The sequence below is a fragment of the Elephas maximus genome, chromosome X (assembly GCF_024166365.1).
Source record: "Elephas maximus indicus isolate mEleMax1 chromosome X, mEleMax1 primary haplotype, whole genome shotgun sequence".
NCBI classification, from domain to species: Eukaryota; Metazoa; Chordata; class Mammalia; order Proboscidea; family Elephantidae; genus Elephas; species Elephas maximus.
The window spans coordinates 19,063,739-19,079,641 of record NC_064846.1 but is presented as its reverse complement, the minus strand read 5'-3'; the positions used below and the strand labels follow the sequence as shown (position 1 = coordinate 19,079,641).

General features: G+C 43.3%; 1 protein-coding gene across 9 annotated transcripts in view; it reads right to left on the bottom strand.

Moving 5' to 3' along the window:
• ARHGEF6 (Rac/Cdc42 guanine nucleotide exchange factor 6) overlaps positions 1-15,903 on the bottom strand; it is a 115,409-nt gene that overhangs the window by 79,298 nt on the left and 20,208 nt on the right. The window contains exon 1 of one of the 9 annotated variants that reach the window (XM_049872930.1): positions 14,431-14,514. The exons of the other annotated variants lie outside the window; for them this stretch is intronic. The gene's annotated coding sequence lies outside the window, so the exon portion shown is untranslated. Of the gene's footprint in view, positions 1-14,430; positions 14,515-15,903 lie in introns of those variants that run through there. 9 annotated transcript variants of the gene reach the window in all.

The following is a 15,903-nucleotide window of genomic DNA, read 5'->3' as shown; positions in this document are numbered from 1 at the left end:
TAATCTGCAACTGATCATGGGATGATGGTGCAGGGCTGGGCAGTCTTTTGTTCCATTGTGCATGGGGTCCCCATGAGTCTGGGGCTGGCTCAATGGCAGCTAATAACAATAACAATATCAATCACATGCCCCAAGTCTCACTTACACTGGCTATTCTGGGTGGGAAGAATTTTGTGTCTATGTTACTACCATTTTCTTTCTTTATTTAGGGATCATCTTACATAATTCACTTGTCAAAGACTTTTGACACTCCTTGCTTATGTGTATACGTGAGTCAGTTTTTCAAAAGTGTTCTTTTTAGGGACAATGCCTAACAGACATCAATCAGTTAATTTTACTCCATCTTATTCCAAGTAGGATTTGTACCTAGGAAATATTTTAAACACTGTGAGGTATCATGATAGCTAATTTTATGTGTCAGCTTGGCTAGGCTATGGTGCTCAACTATTGGGTCAAACACTAGTCTAGATGTTGCTGTGAAGGTGTTTCGTAGCTGTGATTAACATTTACAATCGATTTACTGTAAGTAAAGGAGATTACCCTAGAGAATGTGGGTGGGCCTCATCTAATCAGTTAAAGGCCTTAGGAGCAAAACCTAAGATTTCTAAGAGAAGAAGAGATTCTGTCTCAAGATTGCAACATAGAAATTCTGCCTGAATTTCCAGCCTGTCAGCTGGCCCTATGGATTTTGGACTCAAGGCTGCAACATCAACTCTTTACTGAGTCTCCAGCTTGCTGGTCTAGCCTACAAATTTCAGACTTGCCAGCCCCCACAACTGTGTAAGCCAATTCTATCTCTCTCTCAAACTAATTATATATATATATACACACACACACACACATACGTATATATATATATCTCCTCTGATATCTGAGCTTCTGAATACACATATGTATGTATTATATCAGTTATCACCAGAGAAACAGAACTATAGTAATAGCTACAGATACACATTCAGAAGCTCAGCTATCAGAGACATCAGGAATGGTGCTTCAGCTAACATCCATGTTTCTCAAAGCATAGCAATACCGTCCAGCAAAAACCTAATGTAACCCAGCCTATAACTGCCTACGAGATCAAGTCCACAGTCCTCAGGCTGACATTCAAATTTCTTTCTCAAGCTGGCGCCACCTGAGAAAGCCCATCATTCCTCACCATCATCTTCTTGTACGCACCAGCATCTTCACTTTCTTCACTGTGTCTCTCTCTGATACTGATAATTCTCCTTATGAAAGTTCCCGCAACCATCTGAATCCCAGCTGTCCTTTAGGCCCCATCCCAAATCATCCCAGGCCTCCTCCATGATCTCTTCCTCAAACACTACATCTCAGTACACAACCAAACCAAAAAATCAAGCCAGCTGAATTGATTCCAACTCATGGTGACCCCATGTTTGGCAGGGAAGAACTGCACTCCATAGGGTTTTCAAGGCTGCAACCTTTCAGAAGCAGATCGCCAGGTCTTTCTTCCAAGGTGCCTCTGAGGGTATGTGAACCTTCAACCTTTTGATTAGCAGCCAAGCACGTTAACAGTTTGCACTACCCAGGACTCCACTGTGCACTGTTACACTTCACTCTTTCACATATGCATGGTGCCGCTTTCCAATTAGACTATAGGCCCCAGCAGGCAGGAGGTCCCCTGTGCCAGGCATGGCACTCACTGTAGAGACAGACGGTGAACAAGTATTTGCTGACCTCTAGTCTTTCCTCGCAACCTAAAATTTAAACAGACGGATATCTTTTCCACCAGAAACACCTGTTCTCTTGGAATGCCTTCCCCAGAAGGAAAGAAAGGGGAAAAGGTCCAAAAACACTCGATAAATCAGGGCTCACATATTTTTCTATCACAAAGAAACATAAATTCTGCCTTTTACAAAATATTATTGATAGAAGTGAAGAATGCTAACAAAGCATTTACTTCACCCAAAGGAAGTGAAGTTACTGCCAGGGGCTCACTTTAGAGAAAGTCATGGTTAGAGAGTCCTTGTGTACAAATCTCGCATCTTTGAAGGCCCAGCGAAATCGAAGAGAGTTTGGGTACTATAAGAAATAAGAAGTGGCCTGGGGCTGAAAAAGCAAAGAAGCTCTTCTCTATGAAATCATGGGTCCTAAACTCTCACACCTTTCATTTTATTTTATTTTTTTAATATTTCAAAAACTTGAAGCACGTACTGTAGCTTGGCACATAGAAACTGAGTAATACTTGGGTTAGGGGAGATCTGGTTTTCTTCCTACCCTTATTTTCACCCACCAAAGAGTCAGTTTTACAAATAAAAGTCAACTCTTGATAATTTACATGTAGACTGTTAGATATACGAATAATCTAAAATAAAAAAATTTTTAATTCTTTGTCCATTATTCATTCAACAAATATTTACTGGACTCCTAGTATATGCCAGGCGCTAATACATAAATTTGTTTTAAGATAAGAAATAAAAACGACACTATATAAAGTCTGGCAAATGGAGAAGTCACCCTCAGGTACACCAACCCTTCCACTGTTTTCTATTCTGTTGTCTTTCCTTGAAGGTAATTTTTTAAAACCTCAGATCAAGATTTTCTCCAATACACAACACATTCCCAAACACCATCATGTCTTCAGAGAATGCAAACAGGTTATATTACAGTGAAAATGCTTCTTTATGCTATCACAATATCCCTTTTCCAAAAAAAAAAAAACAAAAAACCCAAAGAAGTTGTTAAATGCCTTTTGTTAGTAAAACACTACAGTCTCTGGGTGTGCACATGTTACTCAGAAATTCTTGGTAAACATCCCCATTTTGCTGGAGACCTAGCCATGAAGAACAGACAAATTACAAGACAAAATGTTCCTTAGTGTTTATGCCTGCCTCATAGGCAGGCCTCTTCATAAAAGATGTTAGGAGCCTGCCACGTTGAAGTTGTCTTTTAAAATAATGCCCAAGCTTCCAAGGAGCAGGGAAACATCTACATCATCGTCTGGGCTGAGACAAGTCCTTAAAAACGGTTTCACTCACTGCTTTGCAAACTGCTGTATTTCATCTCACCTTAATTTAATTCCTTCTTTTCCCTATTGCCCTATTTAATCCCTCAACTGACACGTCTCTGATCTCTGTAATAATATCCAAGTCCCCAAGAAAGTATTAAACTGGGATTTTACTCTATTTGTCTAAGCAGAACTTAATTAGGAAGGTAAATCTTCTGCCAGAAGTCAAATAGAAATGAAGTGTGACTATACGCTGTTTCGGATGATTCACGTCTCTGAACCCATACACTCCTCGGGTGGTAGAGTCCAGTTTGCCAGGGTATGACAAAGCCTGAAGCTAATCAGACAGATGCCTGGTGTCATACATCTTTCTTCCTGATGACAACCGAGGAAATGGCAAAGGCAATGCTGAAATGCAGGTACGGGCAGCTTTTGGACTAAGCGGTAAGCAAAAAAAAAAAAGAAAAAAAGAGGCTCTAATAAATTGGCAAGTGCCCTGACACTTCTTCATTTGCAATTCAAGGCCAGACCCTGCATTTACTCTCGGTGTAAACCTTAGGCTATGTTGGCACCATCTCATCATCTCTCAGAATGGTCTTTGGGGGCTGCCACACAGCTAACATAGGACCAAATTAGAATGGGGCTGGAGTATGGGATAGCTGGCCAAGACTGTGTGGTTTTAATAAAGAGCTATATTGTGCTCTGTTGCTCCCAGAAAAAGTCTGCATTAGAATCAACATTTAAACTAAATTAGAGTGATTCAGGTTTAAAACAAGACAATTTACATCTCCAGTCAGGAAGATTGAAGTTATCAAATTTTCAAAGAAAAAGCATTCCTTTTGTTATGTATCAGTATACATTCAGCCCAACACTGAAATGATGTATGTTTCATTTTTAGGTATCACATACTCTGTGTGTGGTTTTTTTTTTTTTTTTTGTATACAGGTAGTTCCCAACTTACAACGTGTTTGAGTTACGACGAAACGCACTTTCTACTGTCTTTTTTTGTGTGTGTACATGTTATCGTTAGTAATATGTACTACATACAAAGTCGCAGCACGTATTTGCTGATGTTATTCTCAGATGTTCACTCCCAGATGTCCAAAGATCAGATTTATAAAGGTACTGATAATAAAAGGCAATAATAATGAAAACTAAAAAGAGGTATTTGACGTAGAACCAACTTACAATGGCATGGTTGGAATAGAACCTTGTCATAAGTCTGAGACTACCTGTATATACAGGCAATTGATTTTGGTTTTCCCTAAAATATGTCCAATTCAACGGGTTTATTTATATTCCAGAGGGAAGGGGGAATATTTTTGTCAATCATCACCAAAAATAAAAGACCATTCATTGCATTGTTTAATTCAGTTAAAACAAGCATCTTTCTCTAGAGTGCATTTTTACATTTCAAGTACTTTCACTTATGAAATAAAATATGATTTTTAAAAGGCAAAACATTAAGCTATTTCAACCAGGTAAATATGAGAAACTGAAAATACTCCTTTTTCACATTCTTGTAGTGTGTGCATACAGAAGAGTGAGAAGCTTTCCCAATTTTTCAAGTCCAAGGGAAATTCGTCCAAACCGGTTCTATCATTAGAACAAAAACTGTAGCTAAAGGAGTTCCTGTGGTTCGTAACTGAATAATTCATAGTCTCTGAAGAACTCAGTTCCTTTGTCTTCTACAGTTCCTTACTATGACTCTCTTTAGAACTGGATCTCCAGATATATTCCCAGTCCTGAGTTGCTATAAAAGCAGCAATGTCATATATATATTATTTTCAGCAATTGAAAATTGGTCATGGTAAGCACTGAGAACAACGGCAAAACAATAAACTCAAGTAGCACATGAACTATTACAACCAGTTCATAAAATTCTTAAGATTACATGTATATTTTCTGAAAGTCTATAGGGTTGCTATGAGTCAGAATCGACTCGACGGCAATGGTTTTTTTTTTTTTTTAACAGTTAGAAATTGCAATTTCTGTTCCATGACATCTTTGGGCTTCAATATCACTGAAATTGAAACTGTTGTTATGTAGCTTTCCAAATAAAATATACAAACAAATTAAACATGACATATAATTTCAAACATACTTCAGCACACTCTAATCTAAATTCAATTATTTCCTATGATGAGAAGCACTGAGAATTTCAAGTCCAGGAAAAAAGCACTTCAATTAGTGAATGAAAGATGTTAATAACATTGAGAGGATCAATTTCTGCTGTTAAGCATGAGAACAGAGGCCAATCCTGCCATTAATATTCATCCAAAACTCCCAGAAACGCTGAACTTGCTCTTGCCTTTGGAAGAGGGGCATTACGTGTTAGAAAATATATGGAGATTTTACTTTTGACTTTATTTTTTAAACTGTTTTTCCAAGAACAAATAGTCCCTGCCAAATAAAGCACGGAACCAAGAGACAAGACGGTTAGGTTTTTTTGGTGTTTTCTTTTTTTTTTCTTTTCTTTTTCTATTTTAAGTTTCATCCTTGTCCAAATTCATAAGGTAACTAGAGTAAAACCTCAGAACCCTTGGAGAAGCCATCATTCCACACGACCCACAGCTTATCCATTCCTGCATCAGTGTTTTTAAAAAATGTTAATTATTTCAAAAGGAAATCTTTCTAAAAAAGCATTACTCATTTCTGAAACAGACTAATTGAGCTTTTTTTTTTTTTGATAATGCAATGTTAGCATTTGTGAACACCAGTCTACTGGAACATATTAAAATACCAATTAGGAACAAGTTTTTATTGAGCATTTCCTCAGTACCAGGCACTGCGCTAAATGCTTTACTTGCTCTCATTTAACTCTGTTTTTGTCCTTGTTTGCCGTCCAGTCCATTCCAGCTCACGGTAACCCCGTGTGTTTAGATTACAACCGCTCCATAGGGTTTTCAAGGCTGTGATCTTTCAGAAGCAGATCTGCCAGGCCTGTCTTCTGAGGAGCCTCTGGGTAGGTTTCAACAGCCAACCTTTCAGCTAGTAGTTGAGCGTTTAACCTTTTGCGCCAGCCACGGGCTCCTCATTTAACTCTAAAACCCATTGCCGTTGAGTCGATTCTGACTCATAGTGACCCTATAGAACAGAACTGCCCCACAGAGTTTCCAAGGAGTGCCTGGCAGATTCAAACTGCCAACCTTTTGGTTAACTGCCATAGCCCTTAACCACTATGCCACCAGGGTTTCCTCGTTTAAGTCTAGGAGGTAGCATACATCTAATAAATGGTATTAGCTATCACTATCATCTAGGACAGGAGCCTTGGTCGTGCAGTGGTTAAAGCACCTGGCTGCTAACTGAAAAGTTGGCAGTTTAAACTGACCAGCCACTCCATGGGTGAAAGATGTGGCAGTCTGCTTCTGTAAAGATTACAGCCTTGGAAATCCTATGGGGCAGTTCTACTCTGTCCTACAGGGTTGCTATGAGTTGGAATTGATTCGATGGCAGTGGGTTTGGTTTGGTTTTTATCACCTAGGAGTCATCTCTAGGTGTTGCAGTTAACATACTCACGTGGCTGCTAACAAAACGTTGGAGGCTTCATTCCACCTAGAGGTGTCTCAGAAGAAAGATTTGGTGATTTGTTTCCAAAAAATCAGCCATTGAAAACCCTACGGAACACAGTTCTACTCTGACACACACGGGGTCGCCATGAGTTGGAATGGGCTCAATGGCAACTGGTACTGGTATCACCTAGGAGGTAGCATATATCTAATAAATGGCCAACCCAGGTCAGTCCAAATCCAAAATCAAGGTCTCAGTGACTACATTTTGCTACTTGTCAAGAAAAAAAGGTTTCCCAAAGCAATCTACAAACACAATGCAATCCCGATCCAAATACCAACGGCATTCTTTAAAGAGATGGAAAAACTAATCATTAACTTTATATGGAAAGAGAAGAGGCCCTGGATATGTAAAGCACTATTGAAGAAGAACAAAGTAGGAGGGCTTGCACTACCTGACCTCAGAACCTACTATACACCTACGGTAGTCAGAATAGCCTGGTACTGGTACAACGACAGATACATTGACCAGTGGAGTGGAATTGAGAACCCAGATGTAAATCCACCCACTTATGGTCACCTGATCTTCAACAAGGGCCCAAAGGCCACCAGATGGGGAAAAGACAGTCTTTTTAACAAATAAAAAAAAAATTAGAGCTGGCAAAACTAGATGTCCATCTGCAAAAAAAATGAAACAGGACCCACACATCACACCATACACAAAACTAATTCAAAATGAATCAAAGACCTAAATATAAAGCCCAAAACTATAAAAATCATAGAAGAAAAATGCTAGAGGCCCTAATATACAGCATTAACAGGATACAAACCATAACTAACACAAACTCCAGAAGATAAGCTAGATAACTTGGATCTTCTAAAAATTAAACACTCATGCTCATCAAAAGACTTCACCAAAAGAGTAAAAACAGAACCTACAGATGGGGGAAAAATTTTTAGCTACGGCAAATCCGACGAAGGTCTAAAATCTACAGGAAAAGCCAAAACCTCTACAACAAAAAGACAAATAATCCAATTAAAAAATGGACAAAGGAAATGAGCAGACACTTCATCAAAGAAGACATTCAAGCGACTAACAGACACATGAGGAAATGCTCACGATCATTAGCCATTAAAAAAAAAACCATTAGCCTAGAGACATGCAAATCAAAACAACAATGAGATACCATTTCATCCTGATATTACTGGCACAAATCAAAAAAACAGAAAATAACAAATGTTAGAGAGACTGCAGGGACATTGGAACTCTTACGCACTGCTCATGGGAATACAAAATGGTACAACCGTTTTGAAAAACAACACGGTTCATCGTTGGAAAGCTAGAAATAGAAATACCATATAATCCAGCAATCCTACTCCTAGGAATATATCCTAGAGAAATAAGAGTTGTCACACGAATAGACATATGCACACCCATGTTCATTGCAGCATTGTTCACAATAGCAAAAAGATGGAAACAACCTAGATGCCCATCAACAGATGAATAGATAAACTATGGCACATACACACGATGGAGTATTATGCAATGATAAAGAACAATGATGAATCTGCAAAGCATCTCACAACATGGATGAATCTGGAGGGCATTATGCTGAGGGTAATAAGTCAATCACAAAAGGACAAATATTGTATGAGACCACTGCCGTAAAAACTCATGAAAAGGTTTACACTCAAAAAGGAACAATCTTTGATGGTTCTGAGGGAGGGAAGGTGTGGGGATGGAAAAACACTAAATAGGCAATAGTTAAGTGGTAACTTTGGTGAAGGGTAAGACTGTCCACAACACTGGGGAAGCCAGCACAACTTGCCCAAGGCAAGGTCATGGAAGCTCCAAAGACACACCCAAACTCCCTGAGGGATCGAATTACTGGGCTGAGAGCTGTGTGGACCATGGTCTCCGTTAGCATCTAGCTCAGTTGGCATAACATAGTTTATAAAGAAAATGTTCTACATTCTACTTTGGTGAGTAGTGTCTAGGGTCCTAAAAGCTTGTGAGCAGCCATCTAAGACACTCCACTGATTTCACCCCATCTAAAGCAAGGGAGAATGAAGAAAACCAAAGACACAAGGGAAAGATTAGTCCAATGGACTAATGGACCACAACTACCACAGCCTCCCCCAGACTGAGCTCAGTACAACTAGATGGTGCCCAGCTACCACCACCGACTGCTCTGACAGGAATCACAATAGAGGGTCTCAGACAGAGCTGGAGAAAAATGTAGAACAAAATTCCAACTCACAAAAAAAGACCAGACTTACTGGCCAGACAGAGACTGGAGAAACCCGGAGAGTATGACCCTCAGGCACGCTTTTAGCTCAGTAATGAAGTCACTCCTGAGGTTCACCCTTCAGCCAAATATTAGACAGGCCCATAAAACAAAACAAGACTAAAGGGGCACACTAGCCCAGGGGCAAGGACCAGAAGGCAAGAGGAGACAGGAAAGCTGGTAATAGGTAACCCAAGATCGAGAAGGAGAGAGTGTTGACATGTCGCGGGGTTGGTAACCAATGTCACAAAACAATATGTGTACTAATTGTTTAATGAGAAGCTAGGTTGTTCTGTAAACCTTCATCTAAACAACAATAGAAAAAAAGGTTTCCCTGACAAGGAATCAAACCCAGACCAAGGCACGGAAAGTAACAAATTCTAACCACTAGACCACACAGTGCATGTTTGATTGCCTGACTTCACACCAAAAGGCCCCAGGTGCTTATATGTTTTGGGGTTTGTCGTTCATAGTTTTTCTGTCTCCTTTGCTGACATGCTGTTGATTTCATTTCTTTCAAGTTATACTGTATTAGTTTCCTGGGGCTGCTGTAACAAATGATGACAAACTTGGTGGCTTAAAAAAATAGAAATGTATTCTCTGCAGCTCTAGAGACTAGAAGTCTAAAATCAAGGGGTCACCGGGGCCATGCTTCCTCTAAAGGCTCTAAGGGAAAATCTTTCCTTGTCTCTTCCAGCTTATAGTGGTTTCCATCAATTCTTGGCTTGTGGCAATGTTACTCCAATCTCTACCTCCACCTTCACATCACCTTCTCCTCTGTATGTCTGTGTCTTCTCCTCTGTGTGTCTCTTATAACAGCACTTGTCATTGGATTTAGGGCCCGCCTGGGTAATCTGGGGAGCCCTGGTGGCGCAGTGGTTAAGAGCTTGGCTGCTAATCAAAAAGTTGGCAGTTCGAATCTACCAGCCACTCCTTGGAAGCCCTATGGGGCAGTTCTACTCTGTCCTATATAGGGTTGTCATGGGTCAGAATCATCTAGACAGCAACGGGTTTTTTCTTTTTTTTTTTGGATAATCTGGGATAATCTCATCTTGAGATCACTAATTTAATTACATCTGCAAGGATCCTTTTTCCCAATAGTGTCACATTCATATGTTCCAGGGGTTACGATGTTAGCAGGTCTTTCAGGAGACCACCATTCAACCGCTACATATTCTTTATGCCATTACTGGTTGTCTAATCTACAGCACCCCTCTTTTCCCTTTAGCACAGCTTTCTATCTAGATGCCATTTTTCAGTTTACCAAGTGCTGCCACATACTTTATCTCACCTAATCTAATTTGCTGTTTCTAATTGGCTTAGGGGTAAACAACCAGATTATCCATAATTCTCACATGCTCAGATAAGTATTGTTAGAATTATGGATAATCTGGTTGCTCACCCCAAAACCAAATAGAAAAGCTAAGTCTGCTAACCAAAAGGTTGGCAGTTCGAATCCATCGCACTCCTTAGAAACTCTATGGGGGCAGTTCTACCCCGTCCTATAGGGTTGCTATGAGTCGGAATCAACTCGATGGCAACAGGTTTGTTTGTTTGTTTTAGGTAAGTAAAAGTAATCAGGCTGAGGCAGTCTCCTAGGAATAAAGTGAGTATTAGTGTGATGACATGACATCTCTTCTGCAGCCCATAGTTTCTCTGTCCATTCAGTCATCCAATCATTCATTTAATAAACATTCATTGAGCACCTGCTATGTGCCATGTGCTATGCCGAGTGCTGGGATCACAAGGATGACCAAGCTCTAGTTCCTACCTTGAGAAGTTCCAAGACTAGTTAGTGGAAGAGAAATACGTGTCCACAGATAACCATAATGTAAGTGAGCGGGCAGCACAAAGTTGGCTGGACACAAGGGATTATGGGAAAATGGATGAGACCAACCCACTCCAGCAGAGAAGGTTGTCTAGAACAGCTGAGGCTGAGGAAACCAAAACCAACCCTGTTGCTGTCGAGTCGATTCCGACTCATAGCCACCCTATAGGACAGAACAGAACTAACCCACAGGGTTTCCAAGGAATGCCTGGTGGATTCAGTCTGCCGACCTTTTGGTTAGCAGCCAAAATCTTAACCACAACACCACCAGGGTTTCTGAGGCAGAGTTTCCGAGGCTGAAGAGGAGGCTGGTATTTTTTTCTTTATAGTTCTCAGTTAGGTGGCTAACACTTGAGGTTAATAAGCCAGGGAAATAGTTCTCAACCCTGGCTACACATGAGGAGCTTTCAAAAAAAAAAAGAACATATGTATGTATATATATATATATAAAAATATATATATATATATAACTAGGCCTAACCACTCGTATAACTGTCGGGCCCAAAAAAACCCAGTGCCGTCGAGTGGATTCCGACTCATAGCGACCCTATAGGACAGAGGAGAACTGCCCCATAGTTTCCAAGGAGCGCCTGGCAGATTCCAACTGCTGACCCTTTGGTTTGCAGCTGTAGCACTTAACCACTACGCCACCAGGGTTTCCAACTGTCGGGCAGTACCTACTAAAGCAGAACATACACGTACCCAATGACCCAGCAGCTCCACTCTAGGTACAAATCCAACAGAAATGTGTGTCTATGTTCGCCAGAAGACATGCACAAGGACATTCATAGCAACCAAAAAGTGGAAACAACCCAAATGTCCATCAGCAGGTGCCCGGATAAACACAATGTACACATCTGTACAATGGAATATTATTACTCAGCAATAAAAGAGAACAAACCACTAGCACCCGCAACATGGGTGAATGGAACAAATGCCCTGCTGAAAGAAACCTTACACTCATGAGCACATATGGTAATGATTCCATTCATAACAAAGTACCAAAACAGAAAACACTCATCTATGGTCTTAGAAGTCAGGAGAGTGGTTCCCCTTGGTGAGGGGTAGTGACTGGGAAGGGGCAAGGCGGGGCGTCTGGGTGCTGGTAATGTGGTTTCTTAATCGGGGCACTGACTACACAGGTGTGTTCAGGTTGTGGAAAAAATCAAGCTATATACATTTAAGATGTGTCCAATTTCCTGAATGTATGTTATACCTCAATATATAGTTTACTGAAAGACAAAAATTGGAAAAAGAAAAATCAGTGCCTGGGCCTCAGGGAAGACCAATTAGCCCAGAATCTCTGAGAGCGGGACCCCAGGTGATTCTAATGCAAAGCCATGTCTGAGAACCCACGGGCTAGGTGCGCCTAGATTTAGCAACAGGTCCTTTGGAGGCAGCAGTCTGATAACATGGCAAAGAGTGTGAGTTCTAAAGTATGAGACATTTGTCTGGATCATCCCCAAGCCTCAGTTTTCACAACTATATAATAGGCACAATACCACCTCCCTCCCAGGATTTTATGAGGGTTAAATAAGACAATATAAAGTACCTAGCACAGTGCTGGAAACCCTGGTGGTGTAGTGGTTCAGAGCTATGGCTGCTAACCAAAAGGTCAGCAGTTCGAATCCACCAGCTGCCCCTTGGAAACCATATGGGGTAGTTCTACTCTGTCCTATAGGGTTGCTATGAGTCGGAATCGACTTGATAGCACCGGGTAGCACAGTACTTAGAACAAAATAGGCGCTTGAGAAACGGTAGGTACTTAACTCTTTTTCCTCCTTTGCATCCAAGTATAATGATGAGCAAGGAGCCCTGGTGACACAACGGTTAAGCTCGGCTGCTACTTGAATGGTCGGCAGTTCAAACCCACCCAGCCCTTCTGTGGGAGAAAAGACCTAGCGATCTGCTTCCGTACAGATTACAGCCAAGAAAACCCTATGGGGGCAGTTCTACTTTGTCACATGGGGTAGCTATGAGTCGGAATCCACTCAACAACAGCTAACAACAACAACAGTGCTGAGCAGATAGTTGTAAATGAGCAAAACTCGCACTCTCCAATTTCACCTCCTGAATGAGTTGCTTTGTAAAGAGTGAGGTAATACTATACTTGGACTAGTGATGTCAAAGGAATATTGGACATTTCTGGGCCCTAGTTGCTGGCTCTATTCAGTGCCTGCTATTCCTGAATATGAATGGAGAGGAAGCAGACAGTAGGTAAAAACCAACCACAGACCCTGCACTAGAAAGCTTTGCTCCCAGCCTGAACCCTAAGAAAAGTGCCAGGCCATGTGTGCAAAGACAAGGCCAAGATGAGAGTTGGCAAAAAAGATAGAAAAAATGAGGAGCTGAGAAGCTACATACCATCCATAAAATATGCCAAATGAAACACTTTTGTATGAAACATCATGTTTTAGTAACAACGAACAAAACAAAACCCTAGACTGAGAGCAGGAGGTCCAGGTTAGAGTTTCGATTCTACCACTGATGAGCCTTGTGACTTTGGCTAACTTTTCTCAGTTTCTCTGTTTGTTAAATGAAAGTAATACCACCTCTCCTCCATCCTTCACAAGGGCACTGGGAGTTTCAGATATGATAAGTAGAAGGCATCCAAAACATTAAAGCACCAAAGAAATCCAAGATGAGAATACTAGCTGGAAATTGGTGCAAAACTTAAATCACCATCCCCCACCCCCAGCCTAGACTGAGACAGAACCCTCTCTTGTGTTAACTGCTCCAAACACATCCAGAAACTCCATTGGCAGGCTGGCTTATGTAAGAAAGGACTGCAGCACTGCCTGGCATGAAGCAGAGTACTTTGCTTAAGAGAAATCCTTGGAAACGCCTCAACTCCAGTACAAGAGCAGGCCCAGGCCTTAGGTTTCAGAGAGCGCTGCTCTCAGCCACGGAACACCAGAACTGTGGCCAGAGCAAATGATGTCATCCGAGCTCCTCTTACCATGGTCAATGTTAAAATTAAGATAGGAAGTTCAAGGACAAGCTGTGGGTTTTCCAGACAAATATCAGTTGGCAAAGCACTTTGGACCTTAAAATCTTGCCTGAAAAATTAATACCTTCCATAACACCAACAGAAATTTAGTCTATAAGAGGGTTTTCTTTTTGTTGTTGTTTTATGTGAAGATTTTATTGACCAAAATATAATTGGATAGAAAAACACATTCTTTTACTATATTTTTACTCCCACTGGACATTAAGAATCATGTGAGTACCCCTATATCCGAAAACAACAAATCAACCAAAAATAAAAATAAGATCTTTAAAGAGACAGAGGTAAACGTGGGGATTCTCCACTCTAGAGCTACGAAACGAAATAGCTCAAATACCTGTTGGGTTCCTAAATGAAAACTCGAAATTAACTGCGGGCACGTTGGAACACCTTGTACAGTACAGGTCTTTCCCATCCACAAACCATTCCTGAGACATACCTGTGTACTCAAGGACGAAAATACGCCCACATATATGGATGCCGGGGGCTGGGGGGGGGCATTAAATTAGTATCAAAACAGGACTTTTGATTCCCGCTCTGCCTCGGGGGAAAGAAGGAATCCTGTCAGAGGCGACCCTTCCGGCCAGAGCTGACGACCCGCCCCTAAGTTTTGGCGCTCCGTCGCTTGGCGTCCCCGGCCCCGGCCCCCGCCCCCTTCCCCTTCCGCACCGAGAAACCCAGCGCACCCTGAGGCCCTGGTGGAGAAGGGACCCCGCGGCAAGGACTCAGGGCAGTGGGGCGTCTCCTCTCCAGTGAGGGTCCTCGGCGCCCACCCCCAGGCCCGCGTGCGCCCCCTTCGCCCTGCCCCCTGCCCCCTGCCCCAGGCGGGTCACCTGGCTCAGATGCTGCCCTCCTGTCCTCGGCGCTCGTCTGTCCAGCCGCGCCGCCGCCGCCTTCGGGAAGCGCTTGCCCTCCGATCACGGGGCCGGGAGCGGCCGGCGAGCCCGTGCCAAGGCTGCGGGACAGCTCAGCCCCGCCGAGCCGGGCCCTGCCTGCGCGCGGCTGCCACCAGGGCGACACTGGAGAGCTGGGCTCGGCGGCCCGCGAGAGGGGGGGCGCCTGCAACTTTGCACCGGACGCGGCGAGGAGGGGCGCGGGCTCCAAACTCCGCGCCGCCCCGCCACCTCCCCAGGCTGGGACTGTGGTTTTTTATGGTTTAAAAAAAAATGTTTTTTAATCTAAAGAGAAAACCGATTGTCGCCCTGGAGCTCTGTGCCGGAGCCAGGCGGGGCGCGGGGGGCGCGGGCCGGGACGGCTGCTGGGCGCTGCCCGCGGCCTCTCGCCCCCCGCGGAGCTGCCCGCGCCGCCCTCCGCCCCGGAGCCCTGGAGGGAAGCAGTGACCCGGACCTGGATCGCTGCAGTAGGAACTGGAAGTGACAGCGGCGGCGGGTAGAGCAGAGGCGGCGGCAGCAGCCCGGGTGGCCGTTGCAGCAGCAGCTGCAGCCGCGGGGTAGTGGGGCAGCCACACTGCGCATGCAGCTGCCGCCAACTCCAACCTCAAGCCCAGGCTGCAGGCGTCCCGGCCTCAACGACCAGCCCTTCCTGGGTGCCCGCTTCCTCCCCACCCCTGTCCCACCTCGGACGCAACACCAACCTCCAAGGCGTGGGGTGGGCCGCGGGAAGGGCTCCCAGGAGCATCCCCTCCCGGCCCCACCCGAGGACTCTCCTGGATGCCCTTTTTGGGCTTGCTATTAACAGGGCCCAACTCAAATAGTCTGAGAGAAGTGGGAAAAAATGGTGCGTGATAGATGGGAAACATGTACAACCTTACTTGAAGTCTAATTTTACAGAAACACAGTACAATCGGTAAAAGATGAGGATGGCCGGAGTCAGGGATGACATTTAATGTAACTCTTGGAACTTCTATAAGGGGTGTTAGATTTGCTCAACAGCAAAAAGGGAGCAAAATCCTCATTAGTCTTCCCACTAGCTCAATTTGGACAGCTAAATAGCAAAAGCTTTGCCCAGGGGAAAAGGATGGAAATGGGCCAACTAAAAGCACAGCGTCCAACCGTTAAACATGGCCCCATTCCTACTCTTGTCTCCTCATTTTACAGATGAGTCAACTGAGCCCTAGAGAAGGGAACTCTGACTTCACACAGGGAGCAGGGTCAGGGTTTGAAGGAAGGTCTGTTGGACCCCATTACCGTTACTGGGTAGTTGCCTGATCTTATGCCCAACTCCTCCAGGGGGTCCTTTTCTGTTAGTACTAGAGCTTTCTTCTGAGAGATTTGACCTTAACTCCTATTAGTAGTTACCCGACTTCCAAAACTCCTTCCCTGCAGAGCAGCCCCTGGGAAATGGCA